Source organism: Chelonia mydas, chromosome 1, assembly GCF_015237465.2.
Source record: "Chelonia mydas isolate rCheMyd1 chromosome 1, rCheMyd1.pri.v2, whole genome shotgun sequence".
NCBI classification, from domain to species: domain Eukaryota; kingdom Metazoa; phylum Chordata; order Testudines; family Cheloniidae; genus Chelonia; species Chelonia mydas.
The window spans coordinates 188421074-188444882 of record NC_057849.1 but is presented as its reverse complement, the minus strand read 5'-3'; the positions used below and the strand labels follow the sequence as shown (position 1 = coordinate 188444882).

Below are 23809 nucleotides of genomic sequence, written 5' to 3'. Positions count from 1 at the left end.
TGAGTGCCACTGAAAATAAACAACGATATACATGCTTTTGAGAACATCTACGCTTCTCCGTGCTACTAGTGAGGTGATGAGGTTGTACTTTTCCACAAAGGACTATTGTAGCTTAATTTGATTAGGCATGGTTACTTTTTGCACCTCATAGCTAGTACAACCCTAGGCTTCTTTTTCATGACCTAAGGCTTTTTACTCCTTAATCAATAAATATAATATTATGCAGATGGTTTTATTTACATGCAGAGGAAAATAGCAAGTAACAAAAAAAATCTGTTCATTCTTAACCCTTTAATGATGCAATAGAAAAGTTAAACTATTTACCATTGTTGCTTGATGGTTGGTATTTATTCATTTTTACTGTAGTGCTTGGAGGCTTTGGAATTTTTCTAACCAAAGAGAAACACTGAGGAAACAGAAGACCAGAAAAGGAAGAGATGTTTCCCTTTTCATGATCAGGTGATGGCCTGGCCAGTACGGTCTTCTCCAGCCTGGAGCTGAGGCTCTTGGCTTGCACAGGCAGTGGGGAGTGATAAAGTTGGAAGTCAAACGAAGAGGTGAGGTGCAGGGTATGGAACTAAGTTTTCTGCTCTCTCCTGGTGGCAAGGACTAGCAGAGATGGTCTCAGGTAAGCAGGCAAATACCAAATCCTGGATTATCTAAAATATATAGTTAAAGGTGAGACAGATCATGATCTATTACACAGTAAACTCATGATACCTGTTACAGCTCTACCTAGGAGCCAAAAGTAACAAAAAGAATGAACAAAGGAAATAAAATAAAATGAAGTAGAGATAAGCCCATACTAAAAAGTTAATGAGTCTTCTACTTCCTGACTCTATGGGAAGCTATCCAAGTTGTATGTAGCATTTCTTCATAGAGTCTTCTAGTACCATGTTAAGCTCAACAAACTTAAACAGTACAAAGTCACCTTGAAAAGTGTCTTGGAAATGATGATTAAAAATCTAGTTTTCAAAACTAATTTCCCAGCGTGCCTTGGGTTCTTATTAGCATGAATTTGACCAGATGATTTTTCTTGAGTTCTAGGACAATGTTTTGTAGATTAGAAGTTGTCTCTCCTTTTAGATAAGCCATGTTGCTTGATCCCAGTATCACAGCACTGTCATATTTAGCCCTGTTGCAGCCAGTGCAAATCCCATTGAAGTTGTCTGTTTACACCAGAGCTAAGTTCAACTCTAAGAAGACATATATTTTTTTCACTGTATAGTTACAACTGTCTTCACTGAATGCATGCAAAAAGGGAGAGGGAAAAGCTTGGTGGAGAAATGAATACACTAATATCAAATCAACAGTCCATAGTCTATCCTGATAACAAGTTGTGTTGTGGTTTTTTTTAAAAAAAGGCAAATAAAGTTTAATGACCATAATTATAAAAGATTTGTGAAATTGCAGGTTGTCAGGCAAACTCAATTACTGAGATGTAAATGTGTAACAGAGAGAACATACTGAACTGCAAATGCTAATAAGTTAGTTTCAAAATGTTATTGTAAAGGTACAAATAGGCTGCACTGCTGCATTGATATTTTGACAAGTTATTGGGAATGATGGCCTGAACCAGCTCCCATTGCTTTCAGGGATACTTTTGCCACTTAATAATTACTATCATAGTAGCTTCTCGAGGGGTGAGAAGGGCCCATAGTATAAAGTGTATATTGTATGAACAGTACACTTTGTCTGCACCACATGCATATGTATTGAGTTCCTGCCCTGAGAACCTTAGTCTAGTAGGGATGACAGGAAGAAAAGTTGAAAAAAATTATTATCCAAGGTGAGGGTGTCAGTGTGGTACTGATAAATGAAGTGACTTGTCCAAGGTCCCATAGAAAGTTTGAGGCAGAACCAGGAACTGAATGCTGGTCTCCTGAGTCCCCATCCAGTGCTTTAACCAGAAGATTGTCCTGTCTTTGACTACAGTTGAATCAGTGGCAAGAGGTTCACACTGTGAAAGTCTATTCAATACTATTTTGTTATCCTTGCACGCTATCTGTATATAGTGCAGCCTAAATAAAATTATGGAACAGAAGTGCATCCTGAAAGCTCTAGGGGTTACCTGGACACACTGTACCTGGTTATGAGTTCCTCACTCAGGTCAAGCTGCCATTGACTCAAATGGCAGCCCAGCCTAATACAGCCTACTGTAAACTGTCTCCAAATTGAACTTTATGATCCAAATTTTGCTCTAAAACAAGCAAGTGCAATTTGAAGTCCAGTGGAGTTAGACATTTATGCAGAAAGGCTGAAATTTAACACTGTTTAACATATTGGAAAATATAAATCACTGAAATATTGAACTGCTCTGCTTAATGCAGTTTTAATGGGATATGAGGGAGCTCCCACTTGGTTTAATAGTCAGGCAAGTGGCTGTGAAATAGCAATAAGACAGCAGGACAAACTACTCAAGATGCTTTGGAGTTTGAATAAACTATTTGCTGAAAATTTTTTGCCTAGCTCTACAGATAAGTCATTCGGGCGCTTATTAAAATTTTACCCATAGTCCCTACCCTGAAAACTTAGTCTGACTGTGACATCTTTAGCAAAGTCAATGTTATCCAAGATGCCTGTAAGAATTGACAGAGCAATTAAGTATTGTTGCAACTGACTATTTCTCTTCCCCTGCCCCATTACAGCCTGGTGTTTAGGAAGAATTTAATTTTGTTTCTTTCAAATCTTCAATCAGTTCAGTTGCCAGGTGTGTGTAGGATGCTTTAATTGCATCTGGAGACTGTATATTTTTCTAGATGTGAAGTGTTCAGCCAAATTACAAGTCTAAACCTTATCTGTCTGGGACTGTTTCTCATATTTCACTTTCTGTCTATTCACTGGCCTGATTATCCCCTTATTAGTCTCTCATATGAATTGTCCTTACTGTTGGAGTTGGTCATTAAATGTTTTAGGGCATGGCCTGGAAAGAGCTGAATTTCCTTCAGTTCCATCTTGAGCTTTTGAGCATGAAAATGTTAATGAGGATCAAGACAGACTGCGCTCAAGATGTTGCACTGACTGTTTTCCCATGTGACCCTGTAGCTGTAATGGTGACTTTCTCTAGATGCAATCAGGAACTGATCCTTTCTACCTTTCACTTATTCCCAGGTGCTTCTGAAGAGAGAATTTCCACTGCAAAGACATCAGTAGTGATAAATAAACATTTGAGTGGCTGATATTAATTTTTAGGTTGCAACACATTAAAAAAAATCAATCATCATCTCAGTCTGCATTTTGGATTCAAGCAATTAGACATGGACCATGCTGTGGTGCTCATAATCGGTGCTTATTGTGTGGAGAAGCAGAGCAACTCCAGCATGGCTAAGGTTTCTACTGACTAGCATTACTGTGCCTTCCACCATCTAGTATTTTATTTAGAAAATGGACCTTTAAAAGATAGTTTAAAATATTTGTGTAAAATTGACCAGATGTATGTAAAATACTTTCCTACTGTGTAAAATAATCCATGAAGGTTTATACTGATAAATAACTATAAAGAAAAATAATAAATGTAAATTATTTCCCTCCCAGCATACAGCCAAGTTATTGATCTACCAGAGGCCTACATAGTCCAGGGTCTTGCCAATGGCGTATTCAGCTTTTTACCACTTCTTCTGCAGTTTAAATCTACCCATAGTCATCATCTGGTTACATCTTTAAGTCACTACTGCTGCTAGGTCACCCATATGATGTGCAGCAAGCTCACAAGCACTATTAAAATTGGTTGCCAGTCACAGCAGAAGAGACATGTAATTAAAGGGCTGGAGTTTGAGCTACCCTCTCCCGCTATGTGGTGTCCCCTTTTGATCAGCGTTGATGTTCATTAGTGAGCTGTTGTGGGGGAAGCTTGTGCTGCTCATGCTACACGTGCTCTGTAGGTAAACAAGGTTGGAATCCTCTGTTGGATTTATGTGAAGATCTAAATTCCAAGCTTTTGGTTAAGTTTGGAAATTAAGACCAATGCTGCCATTCGATATTGGTGTAAGGTTACCATGCTAAAATGAACTATCTACTCAATGGAAAAACAAACAGAAAACAAGTATGTTGGTCCTTGAGCTTTGTAGTTGTTAAAATGATAACACAATTATCTAAATATAAACAGATAAAGTCACTGTTGATAAAATTGTGGATGACACAAAAATTGTTGGTTGTAAATAATGACTGGGCTCTCATACAGAGAACATATCAACAGTCAAACAAAAAAGAGATCAACCAGACAGAGATTAACAAGTATTAGAGCACCCAACCTGGCCAGAAGTCTCAAAATTTTACTAAACTGATATTGAGTAATTACCAAATGACCATTTTAGAAGATTATTAAATGTCTAAAATACATAGCAACACGTACCGCTAATAAAGACCAGATATAAAACAACAGCAGCTGTAACTACACAGCAGAATGATTAAACAGCATGAAGCAATGACAATTCTAATCTGTTTTATAAAATGAAATCAACGTTTGAACAATAAAAAAAAATCAATTAGTGAGCAAGGGAGCTGAAAAAAAATAAATTTTAAACCAAGTGATAAATCAATCACAAGTAATTGTGGAAACCACTCCAACGTGTCTTGTTTTGATGACACCAGTTATTATATTATAAGTACAGGAACAACTCTCTATTTCTTACTATCTATAGGACTATACCAGAAAACCAAGAGAAAGCTTTGGAGGTTTGAAGAATCTTTGGCCCAGACTGGAAAATTTAAAATAACATTGAAATTCAGAGGCCTGTTTTGAAGATGTTTGCTCATAATGCTTACTAACACCAGAGATTGTTTAGATACGACTTTCTGTTCTACTTCTAACCAGTTATGCTTTTTTGTTCGTTTTACATCTCATTCACCTAGGAAAGAGGAATTATACAAGTCAGTTTCCCATTCAGACTGTAGCATGAAACAGCCATGTTTGGAATTCAGACAGCTGAAGGAGAAAATTTAAAATTAGAGTTAAAAAAAACAAAAACAAAAACCCCCCCTGAAAAATTTGCCAGAATATTTTAAGATTTTGATCCCAGCACCCAACCCCCATCAAGTGAACTTGTGCTTAGGTCTGCTTATTCATTGTGGGGTGGGGGTGATTGGATCCCTGGGGTACAATCTGGAACTGTGGAACTGCTGAGCCCCTTTAACTCTCCAGCCTGGGCTGTCTCTCATGATGCTTTGCTAATGAAAAGTAGGGTAACCTCTTCAGATGCTATGGTCACTCAGTCAACAACATGCAAGGACACACCCAGCTAAATTGCATAAATGCGGTCTAAGCCATTTGTGAACCATACACAGGGAAACACCAGCAAATCCCCCCAGTCTTGCACCCCAGAAATGCACCATCTTACACTGCTCAAGACTTTCTCTTGCAAGCTCATTCATTCCCCACTTCATCAAAGGATAGTGGACATGCACCAGTCTTTGTAATCTGTGCAGATTCCCCAAGCACTTTAGACAAACTCACTGGTAAGGATAAAATATTAAAATAAGTTTATTAACTACAGAAAGAGAGAATTTAAGTGATTATAAGTGATAGTTACCTAGGAAAATAAAAAGTAAACACACTTTCTAAATCCTAAACGGTATCAGACTCAGTTAATTTGAATCAAACAGATTTTCTCACCCCACTAGATGTAGCCGGCAGGTTATAGTTCTTAATATGTAGGCTGAATTCCCTTCTGAGCCTGGGACCAATCTCCCCTTTTCAAGTCTCTGTCTTCCTAGTGTTCTTGTTGCCCTCAGGATACAAGGCGGAGGAGAGAGGTGATCTCATGGTGCTACTGTCCCTTATTTTATATTCTCAGTTCATATCTCTGGAAAAATACTGGCCCTGCCATGTCCTGGTGGGCCTTGCTGAGGCACAGAGTTGAGGAAGCCCATTGTGTGGTGCTTGTGCAGCTGTATCTTACTGAATTGTAAATCTCTTGTGGCACCTTAGAGACTAACCAATTTATTTTATTAGATGCATCCGATGGAGTGAGCTGTCGCTCACGAAAGCTTATGCTCAAATAAATTGGTTAGTCTCTAAGGTGCCACAAGTCCTCCTTTTCTTTTTGCGAATACAGACTAACACGGCTGCTACTCTGAAATCTGTAAATCTCTTGTTTACAATCCCCCTTCTGGTCAATGGTTGGTGATGATCGTTTGATGCCTGACTGGGTGGGGGTCACCTCCTTTGTTGCCACTGGAGAGCCAGCTGTGGGCGTCTCCCAGACTCATAACATATTTCAATAACAACCATCTAGCAAAATCTCATAACTTCATACTATATACATATTTTGACAGAACAATGAGTTTCAGCAGATCATGACCTTTTCTATGATACCTTACAAGGCATTCTTTGTATGAAATATCATAACCATATGCGAATGATGAATATGGGGGTGGCAGGGTGCTACTTTGAGGTATGGTGCGTCTCACGGGTGTTTTTTTTTTCAGAACAGAAGTGACCATTTGGTCATTTAATCTATTCTCCTGTATATCACAGGTCACTAAACTTCACCCATTTACTCTGTATTGAGCCAAACAGTTTGTGTTTGGCTAAAGCACATATTCCAGAATGACATGCAGACATTAGGAGATGGAGAATCCACTGCTTCCTTTGGTAGTTAGTTGCAGTGGATCTCTTTCACACATGGTAAGAAGCTGAAGTTTCCTGATGTTCCCTGCTATCCCTATCAACCACTGCTCTAGGTTGCATCATGAGTTTTATTCCCTTTCTTTTTTTGTGGGGGTGACTACAGCTGGGCCGAGAAACATGATTGTATTTTGAGGAGGATTTGGAAATTTGATTTAGTTCTAAAAAAGGGAATGGAGTCCTGACTTTAAGGCAAGCTGCCTGGTGGGCTAACCTCGAAGCCCCGGGGTCCCCAGCCCTGGGGCCATCTGCCCAGCAGGCAGGTTTCTTCAGCCAGGGTTCTGTCAGACCTTCAGCGAAATCCCACAGTCTCTGTGGAATGTTTCAATTTTGCAGAATTGGCAAATTCTGACTAAACATTGTTTTGTCAGGATTTTTGGGACCTGCTCTACTGGTGATATTATATATTGCTTGTATTATGGTGGTGCCAAAGGGTCAACACAGAACTCGGCTCCATTGTGCTAGGAACTGTACCAAGATCAAGTGAGGGACAATGAATAAAGGGGGGTTGGGGGGGAATAAGTGAAATAGTGCAGGGGAGAAGAGAGGACAGGAGCCTAGAGGGCTGGCAGACTGAAGCTGAGGTGAAGCGGCTTGAGGAAAGAATGTGGGACGGGGCTGGAGCAAAGAGCCTAAGGAAAAGAATGTCAGCAGGAAAACTATAGAAGCTAGCTTGGTGACATATTTACTGTCCCACAGCCCCTGCTTAAACTGCTGCTGCAGCTGCTCCTCTCCGCTCAAGTCTCCCACTGCTGCCTCCTTGCAGTGTCTTTCCCCAAGACAATAGGATGGGTGGAGCGGGAGGACCCAGTGTGGACCCTTGTGCCACCACAGTAAAGGGCTCTTCCCTGTGTGGCTCCAGGTTTGGGGGATACTGCGGAGAGGAGGGGTATCCCTGGCTGAGCCCACATTTTGTTCCTTCCCTACGCCTCTGAGCAGCAATTCCTGCTTACATTGCTTTTGAAGTTGCTCTGTGGGCTTCAGTTTTTTATAACACTTAGCTGTGTATGTATAGGTCTTCCTCTGAATCTGTGATTACTTTCTAAAAGTCTGAACAAACTTGTATTTTGACTTTTCTAATTGATTTTATATCTTCCCCAAAATCACATGGCTGGGATGAGTGCCACATGAATCCTTGTGACCTTGTCAAAGAGGGGAGGGGGGAGGGTCTCTGCTGCGGAGTTTGGGGTCCCAGAGGCTCTGGGCAGCAGGATCGTTCCAGCTATGTCTCGACCCTGCCTGCACCCATCTATAACCACCATTCCGAGCATTGCAGACTGGGACCTGTACTCTCCACAGCCTGGTAACCCTATGAATCCCTGAACTGCATTTGGTAGCCCCAATTGTAAATATTGGGGAGGGGTCTTGATGTGAGGACTTCTAATTACTGCCATGAGTCAACGCTGATGAGTCAAAAAGAGAGTGGGGGCGGGGGAGAGAGACTTCAGCACTCCACGGGGGTAACATTTGGGCCTTGTCTAATCTAATTATTACCGTTCTTAAAGGGAAATTGAAAACCACCCATGAATGATAGATACTTGAACTCCATCTGACCTCATTCAGTTCATTCGCTTCAAAAGAGGGTGGTCTCCACAAAGAGGTTGGTTTTCTGACACTCCACGCTCCATCTACAAAAACAACTGATGAGACTAAAGAGGAGGTTGGGGAATAGTTTCCTTTATGTACAAATAAATAACTTCAAGTTTAAGCTCAGCACAAAAATGTCTTTGGAAAGCATAGACTGAAGAATCTTTTTGGAAACCAATTACTTGCTTAAAGAGCAAGGACCTGTAAGTAAATAACTGGTTTCAATAAAACTTTTCTGAATTGTCTTTTTCAAGGCATTTTTGTGGCGATTCTGAAGTTGGTGGTTTATGATTCACTACGTAATTATGAGAGGTGCTTTTTCCTTTGAGAATCCTCATAACACCCCAGGGACAGCTAACTTGTCACATGTCAATTTCTTTCAGTGTTTTATATTTTTTCCTTTCTTCTATATTTTAGATGCACGATTTGTTTTGTTCCTGTACTGTAGAGCTTTTAGTCATCTGAAAAGTTATGGGAGGGAAAAAACTCCCGCTTATAATTTTTAACGGAATGTCTGATGATCCAATTCTTATTTAGAACCATATTATTTCTTGATAAAATTGTACATCAGGTGTGTTACTGATCACGCCTAATCTGTCAGTAACTCCTGCTTCATAGAGGAAATGAACCATTTTGTGATGATCTCTATTTAGTGATGTGGCGGGGGAACTCACTTGTACTGGAGTGGTAGCATGGAAGTAGAAAAGCTAAAGGCCCCCAACGGATGAATAATTAAGCTCATACACTGAGGTCTCTGGCAGGACAATAGAATAAGATGAAATGCATGACTGGAATAATTTTAAAAATGCCCCACGAGACATGATGGATGAACTACTCTAGAGAGGGTGGGAATATTCTGGTTACTAGTCAGACTAGATAGGTGGCCTAAACCATGCAAAGGAAAGGGATAGGGCCAGAATCTATGGGATTGTGTTGAATAAACTTGGTTTCTAAATAAAACGCTCTTCATTTTAAGAAGGTATTTTTGAAGCAAATTGAACATAGCATGTTCTGAAAGGGGAAAGAGCCGTCTGACATCTGAGAGGCAGGCAAGGAGCAAAAGGTGCCTGCTTGATCAAGGTGGCATTAAGCAGTGAATCTCCGATCTGGGCTGTCATCACTAAAGGTGAGTGTAAATGGTGTGTTCTGTTTGATATCAGTGCTGAGATGACAAAGATGTCAATTATAAAGATTGTGATGGGGGATTGTTTGTGATGTGGGCATATTAAAATGATCCACTTCCAGTTCATTTCTTGTACCTTAGGTGGCCTTCAAATGTCATTGTCAAGCAGTCACTATGCCAGTGAGACAGGAATTGAAATGGGGACCTAAAGCTCGCAGGCTCCAAGATACCCTATTATTCATCTCCTGAGACATTTACTCCACTGGAGGACAAGTCACTTATGATTATTTTCTGGCTCATAGTTAATAATCCTGTAAGTGATGCAAGTACCAAGCGTAGAATCTATCGGGGCTGTTGATGAGCAAGAAAACACACCTGGACTGTAAGATTCCATTTTCATTTTGTAGCAGTTAGTCATTCACTTACCTATGAATTGAGTGTATTTTGATTTTGAAGTCGCTGAAATGAAATAAACACAGAACCCTAGGATGCCACTTTAGTGAGTCAGTTTTCAGAGAAGAACCACACTTTATGCTGCAGAGTTCCATTGATTTACATGCATTTTCTTGTCACATGCTTTGGCAAAATGTATCTGCATGCAGTTCTTACCATCAACAAATACCATTTTACTTGCAAACGAGCTGCTTGGGGGTTTTTCTCTGAGTAAAAACACATTTAAATTTTACTGATCTTGAGTTGGCACTATCCCTGCTTTGAGCAATGCACTTCCTCACTGTGGTCCCTTCTGTGCCATTACTTTTTCCTTGCACACTGAAGCTGTTCAGTGTGTTAGCTTTTACAATATACCAAGCAATGAAAACGAAACACTTACTTATTTTTGCAATTTCCAAATAAATGTCTTAAAGGGCTCTCAAACACATCTACACTTTCAGGTTTAAGAAACTGATCTTTTCAACAATGTAATAGTGGACACTCTTCTCTTGCTTTAGGCTCCTTGTAATGATCACCTTTTAAAGAAAATTGTGAACATTGTCTTTTTCCAATGCAGGCCTCTTATTCATAATGAGTTTAAATAGAAGCAGCATAAACCCATCTGGAAATAAAATTATGCATTGAGTTCACTAAAAAAAGGTAATTACGTTATAATCAAGCTGTCACTTTCTGAGATAGTGGGAGATGAAGCACACCATAAGCTGACAAGAGAAAGGAATGGTTTGTTCTTACAAATATCCTCCACGGAACAATGCCATGAAAAATCTCTGTGAATAATATACTGTGGAACAGGGAAATCTCTAGGAACAGTAATGGAGCTAGGTGTCAGACAAAGATCAATACATTCACATATTGGAGCCTTAACAGTCACACAAAGGGCAACTATTTGACTGACTGACAGCCCAAAGGTATTCTGGCAAGGGATGAAGTTTGTCACAGAGAACTGCAAATGGGAAATCACAAATTTGTGCATCAAGTTACACAAAAAGAGATGTGATGAGATATCCCCCAGCTGTTCCACCTATCAGTCAGTCCTCGGGCTCCATTCATCATCTTCTCCCTGCCTTCCCTTCACCCAGACAATTCCTTGTACTAATAAGCCACCACCTTATCCATGTTCTCCTACAGACTCTTCACAAGATGTGAGCCAGAAATCATAAAAAATAAAAACAGAATGTTTTTTTTCCTTTTGCTGTGGCCCTCTCAGTGAATTCCATCTCTTGTTTGTCTCTGACTGGAAGTTCGGATTTGGGGCAGAGGCCAATTCTCAAAATAGTCCATAACTTGGTAGTGAGGACACTCACCTGGCATCTGGGTTCAAGTCTCTGGTCCAGAGTGAGTACTTGAACCAAAGTCTTCTACGTCCTAGGTGAGTGCCTTAACCACCTATGTTCCCTTGTGAATCTAGACTGAAAAATTGAAATGTTTCATTCTGATGATGTTGAAATTAAGCATTTTGACACTTAACCATTTTACCTTTTTTTGACCAAAATAATACACTAGAATCAACACACATTTGCAAAACTTGGGTGATCCAAATCTGCTTTCTTTAGCAAATTTGGCCAGTCAGAGCTTTTGTCTCATTGAGCCCTGTGATGGGTTGTCACCCCTAGGGTGCAGTCTGGGAGCTGTGGGAACCATTCTGCCCCTCTAAGGCACACAGCTGGGCTGACCCTGCTCTACTGGAGATTTACAAACAGCCTTACCAGGGCCTATCACCCAACACGACAACAGGTGGCACCACTCACACAAACTGAGCTACCTGAGTGCAAACAGCAGACACCAGCCAATTTCCCAGCTCACCAGGCATGCGCGCCCCACTGGAGTATAAGCCCAATTATGCTGAATTGCACTGCACAGGGATCTGTACAATGTAAGATCATAAATAGTTCACACCTCTCTCAATGTGGAGAGGAATATGCAACTAGCCTGGGTTAACCAAGCTGAGATTTTTTTTCCCCAGACGCTTCACTCAAAGGCACATTGGTTTAGATAAAGCAAAAACCAAGTTTATTAACAACAAAAGATAGGTTTTAAGTGATTATAAGTGATAGCAAACAGATCAAAGCAGATTACCTAGTAAATAAACAAAACCGCAAACTAAGATTAAAATACTAGAAAGATTAGATATGAATTAACAATCTCTCACCCTGGCCGATGATACAAGCAGTCCACCATGTTTCCTTTTAGCCTGGGACCAGCACTTTCCCTAGTTCTGTCTTTGTTCCTTAGGTTTTTCCAGGAGTGTCCTTGTATGGGGAGTGAGGCCACCGGATGATGTCACACCCCACCTTATATAGCTTCAACCTATGGCCGGAACCCTTTGTTGCAAACTCAGTTCTCACCCAGTTTGTGGAAAAATATAAGTACCCAAAATGGAGTCCAGTATCATGTGGGAGTGTGCTAATAAAGTTTGCGGATGATACAAAGCTGGGAGGTATTGCCAATTTAGAGAAGGACAGGGATACCCTACAGGAGGATCTGGATGACCTTGTAAACTGGAGTAATAGTAATAGAATGAAATTTAATAGTGAGAAGTGTAAGGTCATGCATTTAGGGATTAATAACAAGAATTTTAGTTATAAGCTAGGGACGCATCAATTAGAAGTAACGGAGGAGGAAAAGGACCTTGGTGTATTGGTTGAGCATAGGATGACTATGAGCTGTCAATGTGATATGGCTGTGAAAAAAGCTAATGCGGTCTTGGGATGCATCAGGAGAGGTATTTCCAGTAGAGATAAGGAGGTTTTAGTACCGTTATACAAGGCACTGGTGAGACCTCACCTGGAATACTGTGTGCAGTTCTGGTCTCCCATGTTTAAGAAGAATGAATTCAAACTGGAACAGGTACAGAGAAGGGCTACTAGGATGATCCGAGGAATGGAAAACTTGTCTTATGAAAGGAGACTCAGGGAGCTTGGCTTGTTTAGCCTAACTAAAAGAAGGTTGAGGGGAGATATGATTGCTCTCTATAAATTTATCAGAGGGATAAATACCGGAGAGGGAGAGGAATTATTTAAGCTCAGTACCAATGTGGACACAAGAACAAATGGATGTAAACTGGCCACTAGGAAATTTAGACTAGAAATTAGATGAAGGTTTTTAACCATCAGAGGAGTGAAGTTTTGGAATAGCCTTCCAAGGGAAGCAATGGGGGCAAAAGATCTATCTGGTTTTAAGATTAAACTCGATATGTTTATGGAGGAGATGGTATGATGGGATAACATGGTTTTGGTAATTAAATATTTATGGTAAATAGGCCCAATGGCCTGTGATGGGCTATTAGATGGAGTGAGATCCGAGTTACCCAGGAAAGAATTTTCTGTAATATCTGGCTGATGACTCTTGCCCATATGCTCAGGGTTTAGCTGATCGCCATATTTGGGGTCGGGAAGGAATTTTCCTCCAGGGCAGATTGGAAGAGGCCCTGGAGGTTTTTCGCCTTCCTCTGTAGCATGGGGCACGGGTCACTTGCTGGAGGATTCTCTGCTCCTTGGAGTCTTTAAACTACGATTTGAGGACTTCAATAGCACAGATATAGGTGTGAGGGGTTTGTTTTTTTTTTGTAGGAGTGGTGGGTGAAATTCTGTGGCCTGCGTTGTGCAGGAGGTCAGACTAGATGATCATAAGGGTCCCTTCTGACCTAAATATCTATGAATCTATGTGGTCTGGTCACATGACCTTCCTGAGTCATAGCGGCCATCACTTACAGGCTGCTGAAATGTTACAGGAAGGCTAAACTCTTCCATAGCCCATTGTCTTTGTTGATGAGCATTGTCTGGCTTCATCTTTTTTGTACCTGAAAGGCTAGCTGTGGATGTTTTCCAGAGTAAGCACTTTTGAAATACAGATACCTAGTCAATATTCCTAACTTCAGATACAAAAATGATACATGCATACAAATAGGATAATCATAGTCAGCAAATCAGAACTTTTCTAATGACACCTTACATGACTCATCTTGTACCAAATGCATCATAATTATGCCATAATCATATTATAATAACATCACTATGACAAATACACGGTGTAGTGTCACAAGCCCACATACCCTTAAGTAATTCTACTGCCCACATGCCTGGTATGAGTAATTTTTTTTAAACTAAAAAAATCTTTTCTTTCAATGGTCTAGGTAAAGAATGGTCAGGTAGAATTTTTTGTCTTGGCTGCTATGTTTTCAAGACAATTGAACAAAGCTGGTGTGGCCTGTTAAGCATAACATTAAATGGTCATTTGCAATGAATGATGCAGCTGTTGAAATGCTTTGGGTAGGCTCATCAGCAATATTGTTACCCCTTGCTTAGGGTGAATTCAGATTTACTTTCTTAATTACCTTTTGGTTGTACGTAGAGAGAGTTATTTTAGAAGGCACTGAATAGTGCAATGTCTTGGATGTGCAGCGCTTCAGGGGGTTGTGCTCCTTAATGGATTTGAATGCTTCATAAAGGAGGATTACTACAGATTGTGTATTCTCACTGGAGCCCTATCTTTTTCTGCCTCTTATGGCTATCCTCAAGTTGACCTCCTGTTTCAACAGATGCTGTGGAATAGACTTTTAAGACTGGCAGGTGGTGCTCTCTCTTTAAAGTCCCTAAGCAGCTGGGACTTGTGTAACATTATAGAAGCCTGATGTGGTTGTGGCATGCATAAGATTCATTAGTAAATGGCTCCACATAGACAATTTAATTTAGAAAAGGGGATGTACCATCCATTTTTTAAACTTAGTTCTGGAACTGCTACACCCCAGAAAGAACAAAGGAACTGAAAGCCATAACTATTAAGTCCTGATGTAATTTTTAAAGCCAACAAAGAGCTTCTGATACTGGTTGGAAGAAGCGAAAATACAGACATCTCTCCCTATTATTTACTTTTCCTTACACACACACACACACACACACACACACACACACACTCTCTCTCTCTCTCTCTCTCTCTCTCTCTCTCTCTCTCTGCCACAGTGGTTCAATTATTTGAATCTTGATACTTGGCACTTGTGGGGCTAAATAACAGGATTTATTTACCTGCTGCAGCAGACATCTAGTGACCTACATAACTGTTCATGATCAATGATGAGCAAGAAAGGTAAAATGTTAATCAGATTTTTTAAAAACATGAATTCTGTAAGTGGCAGCAATGTTGGTTTTTTTAAAATGACGCATGAAAAGATGCACTGGCCCAGCCTGACTTAAAACAATGCACAGATGGGTGTCTGATTGATATGTTAAGTAGCTGTCCCATTATAGATAAAAAGTGAGAGTGGCAAATGTTTGAAATATGTTACTTAAAGTTAATAGTTGTTGGGGGAATAAGGAGGAGTTGAGCAGAATTTGTTAGCTGTTCCTTCAGGTCTTGTAGAATTCTTGGAGGCCCTTTCAGATGGAAGCAGAAGGTGGGGCAGGTAGAGGCCATGTGTCTGAGTAGGTTGGCTATGCAGAAATCATCAGGGTTGATTTTGCAGGAGTGTTGTATGAGGGTTTTGTTTGTTTTGTACCATATGAGTCTGCACAAACCCAGAGCTTCAAAGAAAAAGCGAAGCTGCCAGATTCTGAGTTTTGAGTGACACCCCCAAAACTGATTTTTTGCTGCAAATCTGTAAACTGGAGTGCATCTTTGTAAGGTCTGTGAAGCTCCATGGACCTATCACTACACCCAGGCTGAGATTAGGGTGGCAATGAAATCTGAAACCCAGGTGATTTGCATTTTTATTTAAAAATGTCTACACTGCTTTTCTGGTATATAGAACTTTAGTAAATATACATGATTCTCTGTCCCAGGTAGCTGGTTTGGAATCTTCCATTGCAATGGATGGAATCTGGGCTAAGAATCGTATTTCAGTGCTATGCTAGACACTTAAAGAATCATTAAAGTTTTCCACCTGTTTAGTTGAAAGAACTGTATAAGGTTGCGACTAATTTACTATTGGAGTAAATAACAATTCTTTGAAACTGTTCTGGCCACAAACAAGAAATGTTTGGGGATTGGGGAGAACCATGAGTGGCACAAAAAAATGCTAAAAAATAGCAGCCCAATGCTAAAAAATAGTCTAAAACAGACACTCTTGCGGTGTCAGAGTAGATTATTATGTTCTGTGTTTGTACTTCACCTAGCACAATGGAGTCCCGGTCATGACTAGGGTCCTTAGGTGCTATGGTAATACAAATAATAAATAATTATAATTATTAGAGGATCAAGGGGGAGGGGACAGTAGCCCAAAGCTGCCATAGCTTCTGTTGTGTTGGGAGAAAGGTGTTGTGATGCTATATGGAATACAGCTGACCATTTAGAATACTGTTGATACCAATATTACAAAGTTGCAATAAATCTTACAAAATATGTCATGTACAGTATCAGTGGAAAAGTTAGGATTTGCTAAATATGATCATCTTGTTTATATGTTTTTATCATCTTTGTATCATGAGTTATAAGTATGTGTGGTATATTTGTATCTCAAACCTGTGCTATGTTTCTGGGTGACACCCCAGACAGATTCACATCGGCTCTAGCCAGCCTGCTTGATGGCCTAGCAAGGGCAATCAGCGGTACAATTAACCCATTGAGTGAAGCCAGGGGCTATGCCTCTGAGTCAGCAGGACATGTAGGGACATGCCTGTGGACAGGGGACTCCAAGTATTTTTCCATACCCATGTGCTGTGAGCTTGTGTTTGGGACAAAGGATATAAAAAGGCAACTGCATCATCTCCATTTTGTTTTCAATCCTGCCTCTCCCATACCGGTAAGTCTTCTGTGTTACTTTCACCACTGCTGGTGAATCTAAGGGTATGTCTTCACTACCTGCAGGATTGACGGGCAGCGATTGATCCAGCAGGGATTGATTTATCGTGTCTAGTCTAGACATGATAAATCGACCCCCGAGCGCTCTCCTGTCGACTCCTGTACTCCAGCGCCGTGAGAGGTGCAGGCAGAGTTGACGGGGGAGTGGCAGCAGTCGACTTACCGTGGTGAAGACACCACAATAAATCGATCTAAGTACATCGACTTCAGCTACGTTATTCACCTAGTTGAAGTTGCATAACCTAGATCGATCCCCCCCAGTGTAGACCAGGGCTAAGAAAAGTGTTAACCACTAGGTTTGGGAGAATCTGCTCTCCTTTTTGCAGCCTGGCCTGACCCTGGCGTTTTCCATGTGGGCTGCCCTAGGCACCTCAGGTTACAGGTGTAAGAGGCCATCCCAGCCCAAAAAGTACTAATGATCCCTGAGAAAAAGTTGTGTTCGTGGTGATTGGAATGTGCTGCATCAGTGCTTCTGTTAAGCTGCCTTTACAGATGTGGCTACTAAGGACCCATCAGCAACAATCAAGGGCCTATATTTTCAAATGAAACTACCTTTGAGTGTCCAGGCTGGAGTAATCTTAAAGACATCAGATTTTCACTAAGTGCTAAGCACCTGCCCTCTGAAAATCAGGCCCCCTTTGAAGGTGGGGTCAAGCTGAGCACCCCAAAAAATGGAGGCATTCCTGGTCAGGTTAGAAAATTTAGATCTAAAGCTGTCAGAGCCTCCATCTTATTGGCTAGAACGCCCAAGGAAGGTGGTGGTGGTAACTCTAGCTTCCCCCTTTGCCACAAACATGCAGAGGGAAGTTAATATTGCACCTGTATGTACAGGATGAATAAGCTTGGCCCAGTGGTTGAGATGATGTTTTCTAAAAATGTGTCAAAAGAAAACACATCCAAGCTTGCTTACAAAATGAAAGGCGCAGGACACGCTGCATGAGAAGTCCAAAAAGAAGTGTCAGCTATTATTAATTTCCGGCTTTTAAATAGCTATAGGTTTGTGTAATGCATTTTGACAGACAAAGTAATTCACAGAAGCAAAGATGGTGGATTTAGGAAACCATTTCGGATAGAAAAATCCTTCTCTCCGTTCATTGCTGTTTTTTCAGTTTTTGAAGTATTAATTCCTCCAAGTGAATCCTGCTTTTCACATGGGGGCAGAAAGGTTCATTCACACGGTTGAAATAAATCACTTTAAGTACAGCATTGGAAAGAAATGAGCTTTGAAACCTTCCCCAGTGCAACAATACACTTCTAACAATCAACCATTTTTGCACGTGCGAATGAAAGGCTGGTTGTTTGCTTATTTTTCTATAGCAATTATCTCTTTAAAGGATATTTCTCTGGTTTTGCCTTGCAGATTAAAATCTGAATTGCTAATAATCAAGATTTTTGCAGCCTTGTTGTAAAATGCTTGCAGCATTACTAGAAGCAATCCAAGGTATGATGAATGATGACCTATGCCTTGAAGTAAATTTGAGTATAAAAGCCTGTATGACAGGAAAGACTCTTCCTTTTTCATTTAGTGCATGTGGTAGAAAAGGGAAAAGAGTTAATATCCAATAGGTGCAATTACATTACAACTGAGAAATTTAAAATAGAAGATTTGAGTACAAGGGCAATTTGCTCTTAATTTTAGCTCTCCCTTGATTCTGACTTTATATTGGTCAATGCAGATGCTATTAAGTTTACGCTGATGTAAACACATTTCACAACAATTAAGATCCGTATTTGCAGCAGGTAAGGAGGGCACTGGGGAGTATACTTCATTTACTGTAATCTGATCTAATTATTTAACCTTTTAATTATCCATGTTTGTTGTGTTCATCTTGAAAATAACAGTGAGCTTTGTCTCACCATGTGTTGCTTGTGTCTGTCATGGGTTTTTCTCTGCTGTAACTTTGTGTGGTGTGCCTTTTATGTAGTCAGGACCAATCATTGATGGTGTAAGTGGGTAGCACTCTTGTGACATCAGAAGTTGACTGTATACGTTACTGACGAATTTGGCACAGGGTTTCCAGAATGATAGAAACTATCTAATAAAGGTAATACAATGAATGGAGGACATTAGAGAAATGCCAGCATTTTACAGAAAGGAAAAATTAAGGCTAGTACTTTGATGTACAAACAAAACAAGGAAACTTATTTCAAACTCATGGATCATAAAGATACAAAGCTGTAGCCCCAAACATTCTGTGTCCATGGATATCAGGACTCAGAAGGGGAGACTTGCCAGATTGCTGTTAATCTAGGCAGGCTGTACATGGATATATACTTGAAGATATAATCAAAGCCCTGTCTATGAAGGTTTTACACATCAGCACCATAATCTTGAAAGCAATTATTTACTTGCAGCGGGTGTAAGGATGTAGAAATTGGTACAATATGACATGTACTTCTTTTCATGACAAGGCACCTGAGCAGCCAAATTTTGAATATACTGACTATCATAACCATAGGGGTAGCCTATATTCCTCCTTACCTTAAGGGGTTAAGAAGCTCAAGTAACCTAGTTGGCACCTAACCAAAGGAACCAATGGGGACAAAAGATACTTTCAAATCTGCTGGGGGGGAGAGGTTTTGTTTTGGGTTCTTTGTTTTCTGTGGCCATTCGCTCTTGGGACTAAGAGGGACTGGACATCAATCCATGTTCTCCAAATCTTCCTGAACAAGTCTCTCATATTTCAAACTTGTAAGTAACAGCCAGGCAAGGCATATTAGTTTACCTTTGTTTTCTCAACTTGTGAATTTTCCCTTTGCTAGAGGGAGGTTTATCCCTGTTTTGTTGTAACTTTGAAACTAAGGCTAGAGGGGGTTCCTTTGTGCTCTTTGAATTTTCTGGTACTCTGTAAGGTTAACTACCAGCCTAAGTTTACAGAGGTGATTCTTTTACCTTTTTCTTTTTAAATAAAATCCTTCTTTTTAAGAACCTGACTGATTTTTCCATTGTTCCAAGACCCAGGGGGTTGGGTCTTTGATCATTTTGTAACCAATTGGTTAGGATATTATTCTCAAGCCTCCCCAGGAAAGGGGGTGCATAGGCTTGGGGGAATAGGACTCCAAGTGGTCCTTTCCCTGATTGTTTGTTAAATCACTTGGTGGTGGCAGCGATCCCAAGGCAAGAAGGGAATCTGTGCCTTGGGGAAGTTTTAACCTAAGCTAGTAAGAATAAGTTTAGGGGGTCTTTCATGCAGCTCCCCATATCTGTACCCCAGAGTTCAGAGTGGGGAAGGAACCCTGACACTGACAAAGATTGCTGATCATATTATATGTGTTATGGGAACAGATGGGCATGACTGGAGTCTTTCCTAGGGAAAATAAGTGTGGCTGGGTTTCTTAGAATCTACTAATTGCAGACCTGATGAACTAAAATCTTTTGAATGATAACACAAAGTCCTTTGCACACTCTGCCTAATAACATGCTATTCTCAAATCAGCTGGGAATGAAAACCCACAAAGAGATGATCTTTGCTCTGGTTTCAGGTGTTACTTAAGATGTCTCAAAATAAATTGAAAACTGCCCTGGACTAAGGCTGATATTGGGATCTGGTCTTAAGCATCTCCAGCTCATTTTTACTAGATTTTAAATGAAGAAAGTTTAGACTCACTCAGGCTTTATATGTCCCATAGGCATTACTTAGAGTTACCTTTACTTGACTGAAATATGTTGGCTTTCTATCAGAGAGACAGATCTGAGAGTTACTGGCAAAGAACTGGAAAATTAAGGTTATGAAAATGAAGAATTTGCCCTAAGGGAAGGATATCCACACTAAATTAAACTGATGAAAACTTTAGGGGGCCCTGTAATAAGGATGCTACCACAAATGGTCAGTAGGGCTTGTTGTTAATCATATGGGTTTGTAGGTAAGGCGGAGAAGGGTCAGTATGGTCAGGTTATAAACCATTAAGTATTATTAAACTAAGCTGAGCAGACAACCACTAATAACACAAATACAGTATTACTGCATGTATTTTAGTGCGAGTAACTGGGTCAAAGAACAAGTTTATGTAAGAATATATGAGTTGCCACTCTGGGCCATGGACCATCATGCCCAGTATCCTGTCTTTGACAGTGGCCTATATCAGAGCTTCAGGGCAAGTGTGCTAAACAGGGCAATTGTGGAATGATCCACCCCTGTCTTCCACTCCCAGCTTCTGGTAGTCAGAAGTTTGGGGTCAATCCGTGCATGAAGTTGTGTCCCTGACTGTCTTGACTAATAGCCATGGATGAATCTATCCTCCCTCTACTTATCCAGTTCTTTTTTGACTGCATTTATACTTTTGGCCATCACAACATCCCATGGCAACGAGTTCCACAGGTGACTTGTGCATTTTGTGAAAAGTAGTTCCTCTTGTTTGTATTAAACCTGCTGCTTTTGAGTTACATTGGGTTGACCCATGGTTTAAAGGAAAAGTCACTATAGTTTCATGAATGTCTGCAAGTTAACTGTGCTGTGCTTAATTGTTCTTTATGTTAATACAGTATTGATCCATTGTATTCCAATTTGCATTTAGTTACGGTTGAAATTCAAAGTTTCAGAGATGAGATTTGGGTTTAGTCAAGTGCCTGGCATTTGGATGCTGATCAGAACACCTTGTTTGAGGGGAAAATGGAGCCACTTGACTCTCTTTAAAGTCCTCACAACATGTACTTCTTCCTTCCAACCACAAGACCTGTAATGGCTTCCCCACACCCTCTTCCACCACCCCCATTCCTTTCCAAATAACCTGCCATTTTCCCTTAACTAATTTGTTCTCTGCTTGAAAGAGGCTAGTATATCTTCTTTCCAACATTAAGGCACCTGTTTTAAGTGGCAGTTGGGTGGCTTTCTTCCAGTCTCTACAGTTCCATCAGACAGTTTGCTCATTCAACATAGCAGGATCATGACGTTTAACTTGGTTCTGCCCATCTAAAAATGACTGGGAGCTGATACCGGAGTCCAATGTGAGCCCTTATAATTTCAAAGGAACACAGATGGGTTGGGAATGGCTATCATACCGTATTACCAATAGGCTGCATGTAACAAGAGTCATCAAAGCAAGCTGTGACTTGTACATTCCCCACTCTGGAGCAAATGGGCTTTTGGAGTTACGAAGGTGGCTGTATATTTCTTAGTCTGGAGAAAAGCAATTTCCTGCACTTAAATCTCTGTATCCCTTGCCCCAAAGTTGTTAAACCTCTTGAGTTTACAGTCTCCTGCATCAGCAGCCAAATAAATTCCTGCAGCAAGGTAAATGTGCAGGTAACAAACCATGCATGCATGTGCACAGCATCCATCTTTAACTGTGCAGCTGATAGTGTCACAGAATTTGCTGCTGCACATGCCAAGTTCCACATTCTCAAGTCTTCTCACCTTAGGTTAAAGCATTTCGTTTTTATCTTGTGCTACTCATGAGGGCCTATTAACATGGGCATGGCCTAAGCCTGCAAGGTCTTACTCACAAGAAGAAATACTTTGACTCCAATGGGACTGTTCACATGAGTAAAACATGAGGATGGGACCCCAAGTTTGAAGTTTGCGTTCAGCCATATCTGATTTGTGACAGCGGGAGAGGTGATTAGCAATACTGAAGAGTCTAGCTCTCCCATTGCAAAACTGCTTATGTTGCTCTCCTTCACCCAGGGGTAATAAAGGGGAGAACGTTGTCTTTGGGCTGACAGGAAGAAAAAATACAATTTCAAAGGGGAATATTGTGGAAAGTTGTGCTTGTAAGGGAACTGAAATTAGCATGGAAACTATTAACCACTGTAACTAGAAAAGGAAGGAAGTGTGGTCACAGTCAGTGCTAATACTATTGTTCTTGTTGAGACGGAAGCCAAGATGCACACTTAGCAAAGCTGATCATTGTTCCGAACCTTAGTGAAACAGATTTGCCATTGAGGGAGATGGGGAGGGGCTACATTGTAAGGGGGTAGAAAGAAGAACTGTGATGAGCTAGTGGATGGAGGCAGTGGCCATCTTTGCTAAGGGCAAACTGTGGCTTCAGGTCTATCTAGGACTGTAGGAAATTCTGGCCATTTTGAAAGAGAGCAATTCTTCATCAGTGGCTCTGAAAGAGAATCATATTCTTCAGCCACTTACGCCTAAAAAATTATTTCCCAAAAGCTACCCATTGGACTGCATGTACTCAAGATTCAATTCGCTGCTTGTTTTTTAGATAGACAACACCTGAGTGGAAATCATTTGGGACAAAAAAAAAGCCAGATGTAGAATGCTCAGTTTCTCTAAGGACTCATTCTTAATTGCACTCAGAAACAGATTGACTTGAAAATTCATTCACTACTGAAAGTGTTGTCATTTTGGGGAGCGTACAATATACCTCATCCATAACAAAGAGGCTGTACCTATGGAGCCTCAATTGGTAACTCCAGAAATATTGGCTTCAGATTGCAATCAGCAGATGGAGTCCCTTTGCTTGATTCAGATTATAGTTGCTGGCAGAGAAATATCCCCTCTGCTTTGGAACATACTGACTCCCAGGGCCTGAAATAGTCCAAGTGTATTGATTTTCCAGGATGTTTCAAATTCCTTGTATTCTAGTACTGCCTACAGGCTGCAACCAGCGTCAGGATCCCAATTAGCTAGGCTCTGTATATAGGCAAAAGAAAGTCCCCGACTTCAAGAAACTACAATCTAAATGGACAAGATTACAAGGGTAAAAGCTGAAAGACACTAAATATTATCTGAGAGCTCCAGACAGGGAACCGAGGTAAAGAGAAATGAAGTGATTGATCAGGAGAAGCAAGCGAATGAATGAGAGGCACATAGGATGGTTTAAATGTCAGGCCACAACTTTATGAATTATATATTGGGTGGGGCACTATGCTGCTACTTGCCCCCCCGCTTTCACATACCAGGCATTTAATTGGTTCCCATGCAGATTACAAACCAAACAATGACTCAGTGTCTATCCCTAGTCTATCAGGCAGACTAAATGAGGCTTCAGGTGAGGCTTTCTAGTCAGGTGGTGTCAGGCAGGTCGACATCTTGTTGTCACTGATTTTTGGTAGCCCAGCATTTATAATGACCTTGCTCCCTGACCTTTTGCCATTTCCTTCTTTCATTGCAAAGCAGAACTGACCAAATATGGGGTAGTTCACCAGCCAGCTTGGAATAGGTTTAGAGAGGGTAGGTAACAGGAGTTAATTAGACTCAGTGGAGAGCATATTGTTGCAGAAGTAGTCCAACTCTGTATTTGTGAATCTGTGGTTCCAGACATGGTGTATG

The 23809-nt window shown here is 40.6% G+C and overlaps 1 long non-coding RNA gene across 2 annotated transcripts in view; it reads right to left on the bottom strand.

Annotated features, from left to right (window-relative positions):
• Positions 1 to 339: 339 nt before the first annotated feature.
• The window catches only part of LOC122464132, a 36204-nt gene continuing 12734 nt past the window's right edge, over positions 340 to 23809 (bottom strand). Inside the window, exons 2-3 of one of the 2 annotated variants that reach the window (XR_006288044.1) lie at positions 4848 to 4924; positions 340 to 659 (exon numbers count right to left, since the gene is read on the bottom strand). This is a non-coding gene — a long non-coding RNA (uncharacterized LOC122464132). Of the gene's footprint in view, positions 660 to 4847; positions 5407 to 23809 lie in introns of those variants that run through there. The other variant, XR_006288043.1, reaches the window with a different exon arrangement.